Here is a 16,141-nt window from a genome sequence, read left to right as displayed (position 1 = left end):
AGGTAGTTGCTTGATGTGCTGTGCTACAATGCCACAGCCCTAAGAAATTCTTGAAAATTTTTGCTTAAACCTCTTAGAGCTGGGTTTACCTTTACTTTATAACCAACATCTGCTGCGTTGTTCACTACTTTGCAGTTATCTATGGTTCCCACTAAGCGAACCTTGGTCTTGTCTAACTTTGGATGGAACTCAACTTTCCAATAACCAAAATTTTTTTCTTGGACACATGCTTTATTTGATATTTTATCTCTGTGTTTTTAGCAGTATTTTATACTGGAATGAATTGTAGGGTTTTTTTTTTTTCTACTGTGATGTTAGCTTTCCTATCATGGTTTTTCTCAAACTATTTTGCAATTGCATGAAATACTTATAGAAAATTCAGATTCCTGGGCCATATGACATGGAAGTCTGGCAGTCTGCAGTTTGTTAACTTTCCTTAGTGACTCTGTTACGTCTTAAGTTTGAAAATCAGTGTCCTAGCACTAGGCTTCTGCTATTCCCTAGCAATGATTCCTGCTATTCCTCCGAAGACTTGAAGTCCCTCTACCCTTGGTTAATTTTCTTTCCATTCTGGGCAAAAAAAAAAAAAAAATGAAGGGAAAGCAACAGAGCTCTGAGGACTTCTCATTGACTGTGTGGCCTTGAGCAATCCCACTCACTCACTCAGCTAGGAACTATTTTCCAAACCAACCGATTCAAAACTCAGACCACTTCATAACTCAGCTTTTTGTCCTATGGAAATCTGAACTCTCATTTTACCTTTTACTTTTTAAAAGATTTATTTATTTTTATTGGAAAGTCATATTTACAGAGAGAAGAAGAGATAGAATGATCTTCCATTAGCTGATTCATTTCCCAAACTGCCACAATGGCTAGAGCTGAGCTGATCTGAAGCCAGGAGCCTCTTCTGGGTCTCCCACATGGGTGCAAGGTCCCAAGGTTTTAGACCATCCTCTACTGCTTTCCCAGGCCACATGTAGGAAGCTGGACGGGAAATAGAATATCTGAGACACAAACCAGCATCCATATGGGAAGCTGGATGGGAAATAGAGTATCTGAGACACAAACCAGCATCCATATGGGATCTGCAAGGAGAGGACTTTAGTCACTGGGCTACTGCATTGAGTTCTACCCTTTACTTTTTAAATAAAAGGTCTGTTTATGTTTATTAGAAACAGAAAGGGAGAGGGAGAGAAGGAGGGAGAGAAGGAGGGGGGAGGGGAGGAAGGGAGAGAGAGAGAGAGAGGAGAATCTTCAATCTATTTATCAGTCTCCAACCCAAATGACTAAAATGGATAAAACCAGGAGCCTGAAACTCCATCCAAGCTTCCCATTAGCTGACAGGGATTCAAGGAGTTGGGCTCACCTCTTCTGCTTTCTTAGGTTCATTATTAGGGAGCTGGATTGTAAGTGGAGCAGCCAGGACTCTCGTTGACGCTTCTATGTGATGCTTAATCCACTACACTATACATTTCCTCAAAATGTATACAATGTATTTGAAAGACAAAGAGGGAGAGAGACAGATGCAGTGAGATCTCTTGCTCACTGGTTAACCCTCCCCAGGTGCCTGCAGCATGTAGGGTAGGGCCAGGCCCAAGCTAGGAGTCCAGAACTCCGTCTGTGTCCCCCAACTGGGTGGCAGGGACCACATTATTCGAGTCAGGTGCCTTCAGGGAGTTGAATTGAAAACAGCAGAATCAGGACTGAAACCCAGGCACTTTGATGTGGCATATGGGTACCCCAGGTGGCATCATAAGCACTCTGCTAGATGCCTGATCCTGAATTTTATATGTAACTTTTCCCTATTTTCTGAAGTTGCAGTTTTTGAAAGGGATATGGAATGACTAAAACTCAGCAAAGATCAGAAATGTTAAATGCAATTGACTAGAGCCTCTCAAGGTATTTAAACATTTTCCTTCTTTTCTCTCTCTCTTCTATGAGAGCAGGGAGAAGCCAGGCACTGGCTGCCCCTTGTGCTATGTGGTGGGTCCGTTTACTTCCTAGGCTTATATGGCAGCACCACATCTCAATCTTGGAAGGTTTCAAAGGGTTGCTTCTAATTTGATGGGGTTGTTGATGACTGTGAAACATGAGACTAACGGCAAAGTTACGGGATAGGCGGCACTGGTGCCAGCTTTGAGCTGGAAGCCTTTCCCATGACCTGTGCCCCTGCAACAGTCACTCCCCACTGGAGACCATCTGAAACATTGATCTGACCCTTCCCTGAAGCTTTTGGCATGTGGAAGCTGGCCCAGCTGTCACAGAGCAGGCAGATAAATAGATTTCCCAGTGTTTACAGACTTTTCTTGGACCTCTGCATATCCTCGCAGTAATAGCTGTTTAAAAACACCCGATGACATTCAAGAATGTGCCAATAATAACTCATTCATCATGGGCTGGGCGGGATTTCCAAAGCACCAGATGCTGAACGCTGTTACTCTAGGGACACAATCGGCTGCACGATGTGGGACACAGGTGCACCTCACCCCAAACCAAAGGACAAAGGACACTTTGGGTCAGGAAGAGTTACTGTGTTGGACAGACTGCATGGCAAGGCCCTCTTGCCCATGATATCAGCTTTCCCAGACCTCGCTTTGCTGTGGAGACCTCGTTTGTCTCCTGCATGTCCACCCTCAGCTGGCTTTAAGTTTCACATAGATACCTTTGAGTTTTCTTCCTTGACACCATCAGGTCTCTTGCTAGCCTTCCTTCTTAAAATCCCCCTTTATGTTACAAAGGCCTAAGATTTCATTTAGAATAAAGATGCTAAAACAGTATGTTAGAGAAGCAGGTGTTGATGCCACTGTTCAAACAACAGTGGAGAGGCCGGCAACGTCTGTTATTATGTCTGGATGTGAGTCCCAGATCCACTCCTAACTCCAGGTGCCTGCGCGTGGAGGCTGCAGGCGGTGACTCTGATGCTTGGAGCCCTGCTACTCATCCAGAAGATCTGGCTTGAGTTTCTGGCTTTCAGCCTGTTGACTGGTCCAAGCCTAGGTGACATGGGCATCTGGGCTCTTCCAAATATATATATATTCCAAATATATATAAAAATACAAATTAGATATTTAAATATTTTGATGAAAATGATACATGGGCTCTTTGAGTCAACAAATTGAGGGAGGTAGTGTGGATTTTATTCAGGTGTCTATTAGATTTGCCAACCACCCATGAAGAAACAATTCAGCCAAGTATAGAAAAAAATATATAGATGGCCTTTATTCAAAGAAACTCTGTTCATGGGCCTTTCTTGCCCCTATAGTGGAAAGACAGATGTGGAGGAGGGAGTTACAGAGGAACAGGAAAAGGCAAGGAGAGAAGTGTGCAGTATTGCCCGCCTTGACACGGAAGCCGAAGCGGGTGTCGCTTCGGTCCTTATTTGGTGAGGAATATTGGATTATGTCCATCAGTGGAGCAGTGGTGCTGCCTCAGGGGCGTGCCGGATTTCTCCTGTCCTTTCCGGGTCCAGTCTGAGGTCAGAGTGATATACCAGGTTCGAAGCAGGCTCCGCCCTCCTCCCATAACCGTGGCAACTATCAGTGCCCTTGTCTTAGGAGAGTAGGTCAACATCAGACAATATATGCAAGCAAGCTTACTACTAATGTATCCCAGCATTGTATAGGAATTTGGGGGGAAAATTCATTCCCATTGACAGAATTCAGACAATAGGTGGTAGGAGCCATGAGAATTCACAGGCACAGGGAGATGTTGAGGAAATGCTATGGAAAGAATATGGTTTTATTTCTCTTGGGAAGACCTCTGGTTTTTTTTTAAAAAAAGTGAAGGTGTGGATTCCCACAAACCCAGAGATGGCTGTTTGTTTCCTTGGACGATTAAGTGGCTGAGGATGCACTGCCAGCCAAGCAGATATGGCTCCTGCTGGCATGGCGCTATCATCTGGAAAGAATTCTCTTCGTCCGTTAATCAAGCAGCAGGTGTTCAAATGTATCGGTTAGTAAGTGCTGCAAAACAGGTCTGTTGGGCTATGAGAGTCAACATGGAAAAGTCTTGGCCTTGTCTGCAGGGTCAGGGAAGGCTTAGCTGAAAAAGGCTGAGGGCTGGATGGAGACCTGAAGATAGGGCACAAGCTGGGTCCTGAGGGGGGTTGTTTAGGTCATGGTGGGCAGGAGGCATGGGAATACAGACCATGGGCTGGAGCAGGGGGAACCAAGCCGGCGGGGGTGGGGTGAGAGGAGGGTGGTATGGTTGGAGGGGTTCTAGAACACAAATACGAGAGGTCTTGGCTCACAGGCTGTGACAAACATGTCAACCAGCAGGGTCCTGCAAGCCACGGGATGTTTTCCCTGGTGATGGTGGAGACAGCAGACATGTTCAGAATTGTGATGGAGAAGATTGTTCTAGCTACAAGGTGACTAGAGATGGGGTGGGAAGGCAGATTCAAGATGGGAAGAACAGCATGAGGGTTTTGCCCTGGGCCGGACAGGATGGCAGCTTGGGCCAAGTTAGTGGCAGTGATGGGAAGAGAGATTTAAGAGGTGAAATCTGCAGAGCTTGATGTTTGCTCTTGCCTTACCACCTTCAAGGTCCCTCAAGTGGATCTGGCAGCCTCAAGGTAGCACGTCCACTGGGGCGGGAGAGAGTAGATCAAAGTGAAGTCAGATTTTTTTCTGAGCAAGCAACTGTGGATGCTGGGTTCCAGGGAGTCTTAACCAGCCCTCCTGCGCGTTCAGCATGAACAGACTCTGAAGGCAAAGAGGGGAAGGAAGCAGGCACCTAGGTTATTTTTAGCCAGCCATAGGAAATAGCCAACATTCTCATTTAAATCCTACTCATTAAAACCCAGAGGCTCACCTCACACAGTTCTTCGGTTCTCATTTCTAACGTCTGCATACTTCTCTTCTCCCAGATAATTGACAATAGGCCCCCAGGAAAGTCTTCTCAGCATTTCTTCAAGAATTTAGGAACACCACATCGTGTTTGCCAAGGCTGCAAAAATCCCAGCCAGCAAAACCAGCAATGCGACTGAGCGTCGGGGACAGCGCAGAATGACTGAGCACGTCACCCTGTCTTCTGGGGACAGCTCCCACGTTGCATTTATCCGTTGTCTCTGACACAGGAAAAGCAAATGAACGAACTGGCTGGTTCAAGTCAAAGCGAAGAGCCTGGAACGCCATCGAAGTTTCCTATGCGGATGACCGAGGGCCAAGCTCTTGGACAATGTCCTGGTGCTTTAACAAGTACAGGAGCTGGGTTGGAGCTGAATCAGAAGGAAGGCTACTGAGATATGGGGTGCTGGCACCATAGATGGATGCTTAACTTACTATCCCATAGTGCCACCCCTACCCCCAAGTCTTTTTTTTTAAGAATTTTATCTATACTACATGCATAATCATGAGATTGGTGTGCTAATAACATTTTTCTAATACACAGAAATATGCATAGAGTTATCATACGAATGTTTCCTTCTTCCGGGTCTCCCACGCGGGTGCAGGGTCCCAAGGCTTTGGGTCATCCTCGACTGCTTTCCCAGGCCACAAGCAGGGAGCTGGATGGGAAGTGGAGCTGCCGGGATTAGAACTGGTGCCCATATGGGATCCCGGGGCGGGGCGTTCAAGGCGAGGACTTAAGCCGCTAGGCCACACTGCTGGGCCCAAGAGGTCTAGTTTTAAAGTTATTGGTGTCATCACTAATTGCAGTAGAAAGTCATTAGTTTGTTGATTTACAATGAGTGGTGTATCATTTCATGATATTCATTAGGGTTACAAAGATTTGGAGATATTTCCTCTGCTCTCTAGGCAGGAGCCAAAGCTTTGCAGGTGAGAGAAAAGTGAACAGGTGAGCATGGACGGTACCCCAGCGCCCCAGGCTGATGTGTGTCAGGGTGCACTGTGGTCAGCAGAGAGGTCTTATCCTGTTTGAGGTTCCGGCCCTGCTGCGGCGTGGACATCGCTCCCAGCCTAAGCCCCTGACTTAGGAACTTGGAGCAGTTAGATGGATGAGGGAACGTACTTCTGGGTAGAACAAACAGAGCTGTGAAACTGTTTGGGATGCCCAGAAAAATGGCTGAAATTTAGTAGAAATTTAACATACAAGCTGCCGTATGCGTGTATGTGTGGGAGAAACACAGACACACACACAGACGAGAAGAGAGAGGTAGAGAGAGAAAGGAATGGAAGGAGGGGGGACGGGGGAGGAAGACAAGAGGGAGATATGGGGAGAGTCAGCTCCTGTTTTCTACCCAAGGAGACTATTTTTTCTTTTCTTTTTAAAAAGGTTTATTTATTTTTATTGCAAAGTCAGATATACAGAGAGGAGAAAAGACAGAGAGGAAGATCTTCTGTCTATTGACTCACTCCGCAAGCAGCCGCAACGGCTGGAGCTACACTGATCCAAAGCCAGGATCCCAGAGCCTCTTCCGGGTCTCCCACACGGGCACAGGGTCCCAAGGCTTTGGGTCATCCTCAACTGCTTTCCCAGGCCACAAACAGGGAAATGGATGGGAAGTAGGGTCGCTGGGATTACAACTGGTGCCAATATGGGATCCTGGTACGTGCAAGATGCGGACTTTAGCCTAGGCTACTGCACTGGGCCCTCAAGAAAACTTCTAAGTAAGGGAGGGGAGTGCTGGCTTCCGCAGGCAGTTGGATAGAGAGTAATTGGGTTGAGATGGACTCTCAAACTAAGAGATCAACAAAAACACTTTTATAAGCATGAAGGACACCGGAATATGTCACTACAAAACTCATCATGAATATTTGTGAGCTGAAGCTCCCCCTGCCCCCTCCCCTCTCCACATGTCGCAGGATGTAAATTCTGCATCGTGGGGACAGCTCTCCCAGCCCAGAGCTGCACCAGAGGAAGCTGCAGTCAAGCCTTACTGTCTTCTTTTTCCCCCACATCGTTGCCTTTCCCGACATTCCCACCTTGTCCAGCCTGAATGGTTGTGCATTGTGCTGCGCCCAGGCGCTAGCCTTCATGGAGGATATCATGGAAGGTGGCGTTCTAACTCCATTTTTGAGCGACGTGTCACAGTACGGACTTGTGTGGGATGTGCACGGCGTGAGTTTGTGAATTAACTTGCTTGTTTTTCTCTTGTTAATCTGCCTAGTTAGAGGGATCTGTTCCAGCTGTGAACGCGCAGTTGCGGAGAAATTAGATTTCTTTCTCGACAAGGGTCCAGTGAGAAACGATGAGGCAGCAGCAGCGGGTAAAGAGAGGGAGTACATTGGTTAAGCTGCCAGTTGTCATGTCAGTATGTCGGATTGGAGCACCAGTTCAAGTCCTGGCTCCTCCACTTCCAACCCAACTCCCTGCTAATAAGCGTGGGAGAGCGGCAGATGTCCACGTATTTGGGCCCCTCCCCCCGAGTGGCAGGCCAGGGTGGAGTTCTTGTTTTCTGACTTTGGTCTGAACCAGCCTTGGCCATTTAGGCCATTTAGGCCATTTGAGGAGTGAACCAGAGAGAAGAAATCTCTGTATATTGTTTTGGATGCAAACACACAAAATTTCTTCTATTTTAATAATGGTGTGTTTGGTATTTTTTTTCTATGACTATTATTATCTGCCAACTCATTTTCTTTTCAAGGCAGTGACACCATGATTTCTTATTGAAAAATCCATCTAAGTAAAAACAAACTGATTTAAATAAGCATACGTATCTAAAAGTTGGTGACAGGCTATGGAAAGAATAAACTGAGAGTGCTGGAATGACGATTTAGGAAACCTCAAAAATTGTGCTGGTTTTCAGGCGCCAGGCAGGAAGGAAGGACCGGTGACTTGCACAGTTTACGATGATCTGCAGAAGGTTGATTTTTCAATCAAGTAATCTTTGAGGAAGATTTTTTTTTTATTTCGCTTTAAAACATTCATGATTTTTTGAGATAACAACTTTAATTGGCATTTTAGTCAGAAGCTAATGGTGCCATTAAACAAAGAGTTCAACAAATTAAAAGACCATAATTCAGGCAGAAAATAGGCAAGGGCTATGCACGATAATCAAAGGAAAAATGTTCACCATTACTCATGTAATCTCTTCCGAGCTTTTCTCTCCTGAAGATTCTCCCCTGGAAAAGCCAACAATTCTATCTTAACACAACAGACGCACTTTTCTTAATGATGCTTTAATATTTTGAGATGTGTCTCCTGGGGGAGAAGGAGCAGATGCGAAGGCAGGTCACGGAGCGCCCGCCAGGTGGCAGCACCTGTTGACTGGCAAGTAGACTGAACAGAAATGGCCAGGGAGGTTTACTGTAATGTGGCCATGAGGGCTCCTTGAGAGTGTGTTTGAAGCCTGTGACACTTCTACATGTAGACCCTGCAGTGCCTAGAGCGGTGCTTGCCTGCACTAAACATAGGTGCTCAATAAATAATTGTTAGAAAGAATGAACGGCCGGGGAAAATCAGACATTTATATTTGCAAGTGCCAAGAACATCTTTGGTGCTAGAATTATACAGAACTGACTTCACGTTGCTTTTCTGCCGTTGACCTGCTTTGTGACCTTTGGCAAGTTACTCAACCTCTCTGGCTCTTGTCTATCAAAGGAACCTCATCAGTGCTGTACCAGTCAGTGTTTGACAACCAGGTCTCCAGGACAAAGCCAAATCCTACTTTGAAACCAAATAGGAGAAGTTCTACATACAGTGTGGGTCATATGGTAGATGCTTAAGGAATATTCTTTTCTTTTCCCTCTACCTTTGGTAGAAACATTTTATTCCATATTCCAGACATCCTTGGAAAAATCTAGAGCTATATCAAGCTCAGAAGCATTGTTTTCTTTTTGAAAAACATATCTAAGGTTCTGGGAGCGGGGCAGGGAGGTAAAAGGAAAACATGGAAACATGGTGACATAAAGCTGTTTGTAGTTGAAAGTATTTCAAAGAGGAAATTGCTGTCTCACATTTAGCGAGATGATGACTTTGAACCTGCAAGATTCTTGCTCAGCAGGGCATACACTTTGCCTCCTGGTGTGGTGAGAGGGCTGCAGAGCCATCTGCCAGCAGGTTCTGCTGAACCATGGGTGCTTCTGGGAGTTTGAGATCTACTTACTCATTTGATATCTGGTATTTGGAACACATTCTTTATTAAACATTTTTATTGCTATTGTTAGAAATGCTTCGTGACCTCCCTGAAAGAGATGTTCAGAATTTGGGTTGGAGGAAGTTGAGGTAGAGGCGTTGGATAAGTGATTAAGGACTGCAGTCCAGCTGTCTTCCCCAGCTACTTCTTCCTGTTCAGCTGCTCCAGCTCATGGGAGAGGTGAGAATGCAGGAGTACGTGCTGGAAGGGAGGGTGATCCCAGGCGCCAGCCAACGCTGGCCGGGGAGACTCTAGGGTAAGTGAGCTGAGGAGTTCTGGGAATGGCTTCCCTCGTTGTAAAAGAGAGAGATGTGCCAGGGGGAAAAATAGGTTTCCTTCTGCTGTTTGACAGTGTCATCTGAGGGCCACAGGCTTGGAGTCTGATGAGGCGGGTAGCCTGGAAAAGCCTGGCTTTCCTCCTTCTTATTAGGCAAGACAAAGAAATATCTTTGCTGTTTTAAAGCCTTTTAAAAGTCTAGAATTCTGCAATTTGCAGTCTGCGGCAGCTTAACCAGTAATTAAAATGGATGATCTAAATCATCTGCTAGAATTTCACTGTGAGAACTCAAGTTTATCAAAATCCCAGTGTATCGTTTAGGAAGCTCTCTGCTTCGGGGTTGAAGGATGCTGACTGCAGCTGGCTCTGCAGAGGGGAGTGTGCAACTCAGAGCCAGGATGGCTTGGTTGGCACAGGTGCCATGGCTGGTATTTGTAATGCTCATGCTTAGCTGCTCTCTGCTGGGTTTTGTCCTCTTGCAGGCTAACTGCTAACAACTTCTTCTTTCTCTCCGTCCTCTTCCTCCTCTTTTCCTCCTTCTTCTTTTTAAAATTTTCTTTATTTTCATTAGAAAAGCAGATATACAGAGAGGAGAATATACAGAGAGAAAGATCTTCCATCTACTGATTCACTCCCTAAGTGGCCACCATGGCCGGAGCTGAGAGATCCGAAGCCAAAAGTCAGGCTCTTCCCCGTGGGTCCCAAGGCTTTGGGCTGTCCTCTACTGCTTACCCAAGGCACAAACAGGGAGCTGGGTGGCAAGCAGAGCGGCCAGGACACAAACAGAGGTTTATATGGGATCCTGGTGCATGTAAGGTAAGGATTTAGCCACTAGGCTATCGCCTCGAACCTAATGGCTAATTTCCAAAAATCAGGCTGAGGATAGGCGACATTTGTGCCCATGTCTCTGTCTTGGCTAGTTGGAGGTTTTGACATCACTGGGCTTCCATCCAATGAAGGGTTGGATGGCAGTTCTCATGGTAACATGGTTAGTTTCCATGAGAGTAGATTGTGCCGAGCAAGCCTAGGCCCCAAATCTCTCTGGCTTCCTGTCTAACAATGGGGTATCTCCCTCTTACCCATCCATGCTGCCCTCTGCTATGTTGGGATGCAGCTAAAGGGGGCCTAACCAGACCCTGGCAAATGATTAAGCCATGGGCATGGAGTGTCAGAGACAAGCTCAACTAACGTTAGTCCTTTAACTAGTACCCAGTCCCAGGAACTTTGCCACAACAACAGCAAACAGACTAAGACACCTGCTAAATATGGCTTTCAGACTTCTTTCGTTTCATTTTCTGATGTACAATATTAATGCTCTATTTAACACTTGTCGGTCATACTCTGGCCCAAGTAAATGGGAATATCCCAGGCTTAGGTGCAAGATCAGCACAGCCTCCCAGCCTCTCACTTTGACCTGTGTGACAGCAGCCTTCCACATATCAGATAATGGAGTGGTTTGTGTCATCCATGACTTCCATGTGCACCTGTGTGCACTGTAGCTGCCAGTTGGATGGGCTACACTCTGTGTCTATGATGGTGGCCCATGCTTCTCCCCATGAGAACAGTAAGCATGAAAACTGTTATTTAAGCTATCCGGGCTGTTCCTGCTGCCCACTTTGTCACTGGAAAATTGTAGCATGTGATTGAATGGGCCTCACTAGGTAGACACGGAGTCCTTTAGCTTAGCGTCCATGCCAGGTAGGGTTGCCCTCCTTTTGTGCTGTGTACATCTGAAATTAGGTGATGCTGCTGCAATGGGATGTAAAGGAGAGAGACTGAAAGCAAAACAACAAAAACAGATAGGAAGGAATACATTCAAATCAGGCCCAAGGCCCAGCCTGGCACCAGTACTTCCAGTTGCATGGGCCAAAAAATCTCTTTCTTGCTGATGGAGTTTCCATTAGCAGTAACCTGAAGGCCCCCTGATGGAAAAGCTTAGGCTTTTTGTTTACTGGCTGAGGAATATCCTCAAGAAATTTTAGTCAATAGGTCTGTGTGTTTTATAAGTCTAGGTTCCTTAAGGCAAGGAACTTTTATTGCCCCAGAAAGGGAGGAAAATTAAGCCTTTGTGTTTTGAGGGTTGCAAAGAAAATTAACCTGATTTCAAGTGTGGGTTTGCGACATGGGTCTGCTGTCCTGGGAGGCAAAAATGGTTTGGGAATTGTCCCACAATTGAACCCACACCACATGGGGATGGCACCGCTGAGGTGTGAAGTCTCTGACCAAGTGAAAGCAGGAGAGGACGGAGCAGGGTGGCATTTGGTGCCATGGGGAAGGCAATGTTTGGGATACCTACTTCACACATCAGAGTGGCTGGGTTCAACTCCTGAAGCCATTCTTGATTTCCAGCTTCCTCCTGGGGCACACTCTGGGTGGCAACAAGCGATATTTGGGTCCCTGCCAGTCATACAAAAGACCCAGACTGAGTTCCGGTCTCCTGGCCTTGGCCTGGTTGTTGCAGGCATTTGGGGAGTGAACAAGTGGATTCTTTCCCAAAAGAATTGAGCAGTTAGGGGCAATCAAAGCTGCTATGAGTATACTGCAGTGACAGACTCATGGAGGTGACTGTAGCCCGGTCAGGAGGCGCCTCTGTGTTTGCATCAGCCAGCACTGCAGGTCCAAGGAAGATGGCTCGACGCAGATTCTCAGAGCTCACACCCAAGTCGCTGATCAGAACTTGCAGGTGCAGGAACTGGGTGCAAGCGTTTCGGGAAACCTCCTGCATGATTCTTAGGTGAAGGCCACATAATAATCTATGCCTTGGAGCAGAGAGAGTATTGAGCTAATGGAAGCGCACTGGGAAGGGAAGAGACTTCCAAAACCAATGAATGCAAATGAGCCCTTGTGCACGGAGTGATTAGATTTCCCTAGGGTAAAAGAGCAGAGCTTTCCAGGGAATGGGAAACACCTGGCTTTCCGTCTTTGGCCCAGGTATCTGGTTTTAGAATTTGGTTTCCAACTTCATGTGTACCTCATGTAGTTTAAGTTCCTAAGTCCTAAGCCAATGAACGGCACTAACAGCAAGGAAATTTCACCTAATTCGCTGCGTGGGAGGTGGGCCTAGTAGGAGGCCCTTACCTCAAGAAAAGGGGGCGTGTCCTTAGCAGGTAGGTCTCGCGAGAGGGTTGGCTATAAAGGCTCAATCCGGGCTCAATCCGGGCTCAGCTGCCGGTGCTCTGCTCCCGGGTTTTGCTGTGGAGTTTTTGCCTTGCTCAGTGAGACCCAACCACGCTCAGACTATGAACCTGCAGATCTGTAAGTAGCTTGTCTTGTTGTTGTAGTATGAAAAAGCTGTTGAGGCTGGGCTGGGAGCTCTCGGAGTTCGGAGAAACCCTAGCTGGTGGACCTGTGTGAGGCTCACCTGCTCTTGCTATGGGGGCTTTTAGTTCTGCGTGTTACCCTGGGAAAGCACCGCAAATGTTAGCTCCAGCGAAAGCTCTGGAAAGTGTCGAGATGAAGAACACAGGTTGGAACTGGAACGAACTTGATTCCAGCTGTCATCTTTCTGCTGTGCAAACTCGGTTTGCTTCATGGTTGTCTTGGGGCCTGCTTTACTTTCATTTGCGCTGTAGATGTGGTCATTGAGGGCTTGGAAGTTCAGCATTGGTCTTGTCAGGTCAGGCTTCTCTCTCGGAAGGACAGTTCCGGTAAACCCTTTAACCACTGTATATTTTTTATGCTGGTGGTTCCTGTTTTCCTCAGTTTGAGTTCTGATTTGCAAAAAGCTTCTCGCATTTTCTACCACAGTGAGATGAACCATTTGCTCACCTGTTCCCATTTGTCTCGTGATAGCAGTTGCTGAACTCTGGCTGAAAGGATTAGCTAATAGGTTGCCTCATAATTTTGCCTGGTTTTAGAGACTTCTCCAAGAGAGGATTTTTTAGTTTATTGTGATTTTACAGCTGAAATTCTTTGTATTAATTGAGAGGAAAGAGATGCAAACAGAGACATGGTTTACGCCAAAATAATTTTGTGTTTCCTTTTCAGTTGATACAGTAGTTAAAAAAAAAATAAGCTCTTATACTTAAAAATACTCCCTCAGTCTAAATATTTACATGTGTATGTTGTCTGAAGGCTCTGTCTTTTTCCATTACATGGAATAGTTTTCATTCCTTGTGTGCAATTCTGTTAAACAATTTATCATTTTCCAACTAACCAAATCTAATCATTTCCTAGGGGACTGACTTTTAATGTTCATTTAAGTCATTGCTCTATTTTTAAGGACTAGAATTTTGTTGTATTCTGAGATATGCACAAAAATACGATCTAGAGAATATTCAAAAATTTTGTAAAAAATTGGAATTAAAAGATAGGTCTGTTTGGGTGTGAACAACTTTAAAATGCGCATGTAGGTTTTTTTGGATAACATATCATGCTCATCACTTTTTGAAGACTCCTCATGTGGTAAGAATTTGAGTTACTGTTATACACGTTTGTGTTAACCACACTTCCAGGTATAAGACAGCTGTAGCTTCTACAGGCGCATGATGGCACTGATGCTGTCTCCTTGGGCAGGTGTTGTGACTGTAGGTTAAATACTGCCTGTGATGTCTGTATCCCACATGAGAGCCAACTTGAGTCCCAGCTGTTGTGTTTTCAACCCAGCATCCTGCTAATGACCCAGGAAAGTAGCAGCAGAAAGCCTAAGTGCTTTGGCCCTGACACCCACACGGGAGATTTAGATGCAGTTGTAGGTTCCTGGCTTTGCCTGGTTCAGACTTGGTCATCACAGCCACCTGGGGAGTAAATCAACACGTGGAAGAATCATTTGCCTCTCCCTTTGTTTCTGTAAATGTTTAAAACTGTTCCCCTCACTCATGATGATGGAAAGGTATGTTCCCAGCAAAACCATATGAAATGGCTGCTGGTGCTGGGATAGACCGTAAAACCAGGGGCTACTTCCTTCGTGGTCCTGTGCCCACAAGGGCTGCTGGGGACCTGCAGGTAAGGAGAGGCTCTGTCGTCCACAGCTCTCAGCAGCCCCTTGGAGTAGACTCGGTCTGTGAAGTAGGTGCAGGTGTGGGCCAGGGTGAGTTCCTTTGCCCTCAGCTGGGTAGCAGCCCAGAGATCTGACTGATAGAGCGGGGATTGCACTGATTTTAAACTTTCTTTGCTAGACTCTGTTTGAGCTGATCTCTTGTGGAAATGCAAATGTTACTTTATTTTTAAAGATTGATCTGTTTTGCTTGAAAGTCAGTATGGCAGAGAGAGCATTCAAGAGGGGATAGAAAGAAGTCTTCATTTGAGGGTTGACTCCACCAGTGCTCAGAACTGGTCTGGTCCAAAGCTGACAGCCAGGAGCTTCTCCTGGGTATCCCACATGGATGTAGGGAGGCCCATCCCTTGGGCTGTCCTCCGCTGCTTTCCCAGGCCATAAGCAAGGAGTTGGATAGGAACTGGAACAGCCTGGATGTGAACTGATGTCCATATGGGATGCTGTTGCCATAGGCATAGGATTAACCTGCTATGCCACCATGCTGGCCCTGGAAAAGTTGGCTTTTTAACTTGAATGTCAAGATAAATTCACAGATGGTATAAATGTGTGTTAAGTTTAATGAGTGGCTAATCAGATGGGTACTATCTAAAAGAACCTAATCCAGAATACCTAAGCCAGAGTAGTTCTATTTAAATCCTTCCTAAGTGTGCCCCATGTGGGTGGGGAGAGCTTGCTACATACAGCTTTAACTATTCTCATGTCAGAGGACTTAAGTAGCAATGCACTTGAGAAATAACTTCTCACTAGTGAATTAAAGAGGACTGAAGATATGTATGTAAAGCATATTACACAGATAGCCTATTCTCAAACCGTTTTATTCTGTAGACCCTGTCATTCTTCCAGGTAATTCTAGAAGGTCCTTGGCTTTAAACCTCAATTATCTTACATTGCTTGCCATGAATATACAACTTGTGCACCAATGTTTGGAACCAACAGGGCCCGGAGTGTCTTTATCCCTGGCACACCTGCTTTTTGTTTTTCACCTTGGTCAATGGCACTCTAGTTTCCTGTGTTTCTAACTTTGGAAGCAACCTTTGTTCTCTCCTCACAATCCTCATCCAACAAGTTGTCCAGCTTAATTCTATCGTGAATTCAAACATGTCGCTTTCACTTTTTAAAAAAGATTTGTTTATTTTTATTGCAAAGCCAGATACAGAAAGGAGGAGAGAGAGAGGAAGATCCTCCATCCAATTATTTACTCCCCAAGTGACTGCAATGGCTAGAGTGGCGCCGATCCGAAGCCAGGAGCCTCTTCCAAGTCTCCCATGCGGGTGCAGGGTTCCAAGGCTTTGGGCCATCCTTGACTGCTTTCCCAGGCCACAAGCAGGGAGCTGGATGGGAAGCAGGGCAGCCAGGATTAGAACCAGCGCCCAAATGGGATCCTGGTGCGCTCAAGGTGAGGACTTTAGCCACTAGGCCACCACATCAGGCCGTCACTTTTCTCTTTTTTTAAAAAAAATTTTAGACAGACTGAGGTGGAGAGGGAGATTTTGAGAGAGAGACTACCACCACCTGCTGCTTCACTCCTACACACCTGCAACCGCCAGGTCTGAGCCAGGAACTTCATCTTAGTGTCTTACGCAAGTGGCAGGAGCTCACGCACTTGGGCCACTTTCTGTTGTCTTCCCAGGCACATTAGCAAGAAGCTGGATTGGAAGTAGAGCAGCTGGCATTCCAACCCATACTCTGACTTGGGATGTGGGTTAGCCTGCTGTTTCACAATGTGGACCCTAAGAATCAGGTCTCTGCTCCAGGCTGAGGTCCTAGTACTGGGTTGGTTGTCGTGTGAGAGATGCCTTAAGTCACTGTCAGAAACGCTGGCTGGCTTGTA

The sequence above is a fragment of the Ochotona curzoniae genome, unplaced genomic scaffold (assembly GCF_017591425.1).
Source record: "Ochotona curzoniae isolate NIBS_2020 unplaced genomic scaffold, NIBS_Ocur_1.0 contig_2688, whole genome shotgun sequence".
Classification (NCBI taxonomy): domain Eukaryota; kingdom Metazoa; phylum Chordata; class Mammalia; order Lagomorpha; family Ochotonidae; genus Ochotona; species Ochotona curzoniae.
The sequence above is the reverse complement of the archived record's forward strand: the minus strand, read 5'-3'. Positions refer to the sequence as shown.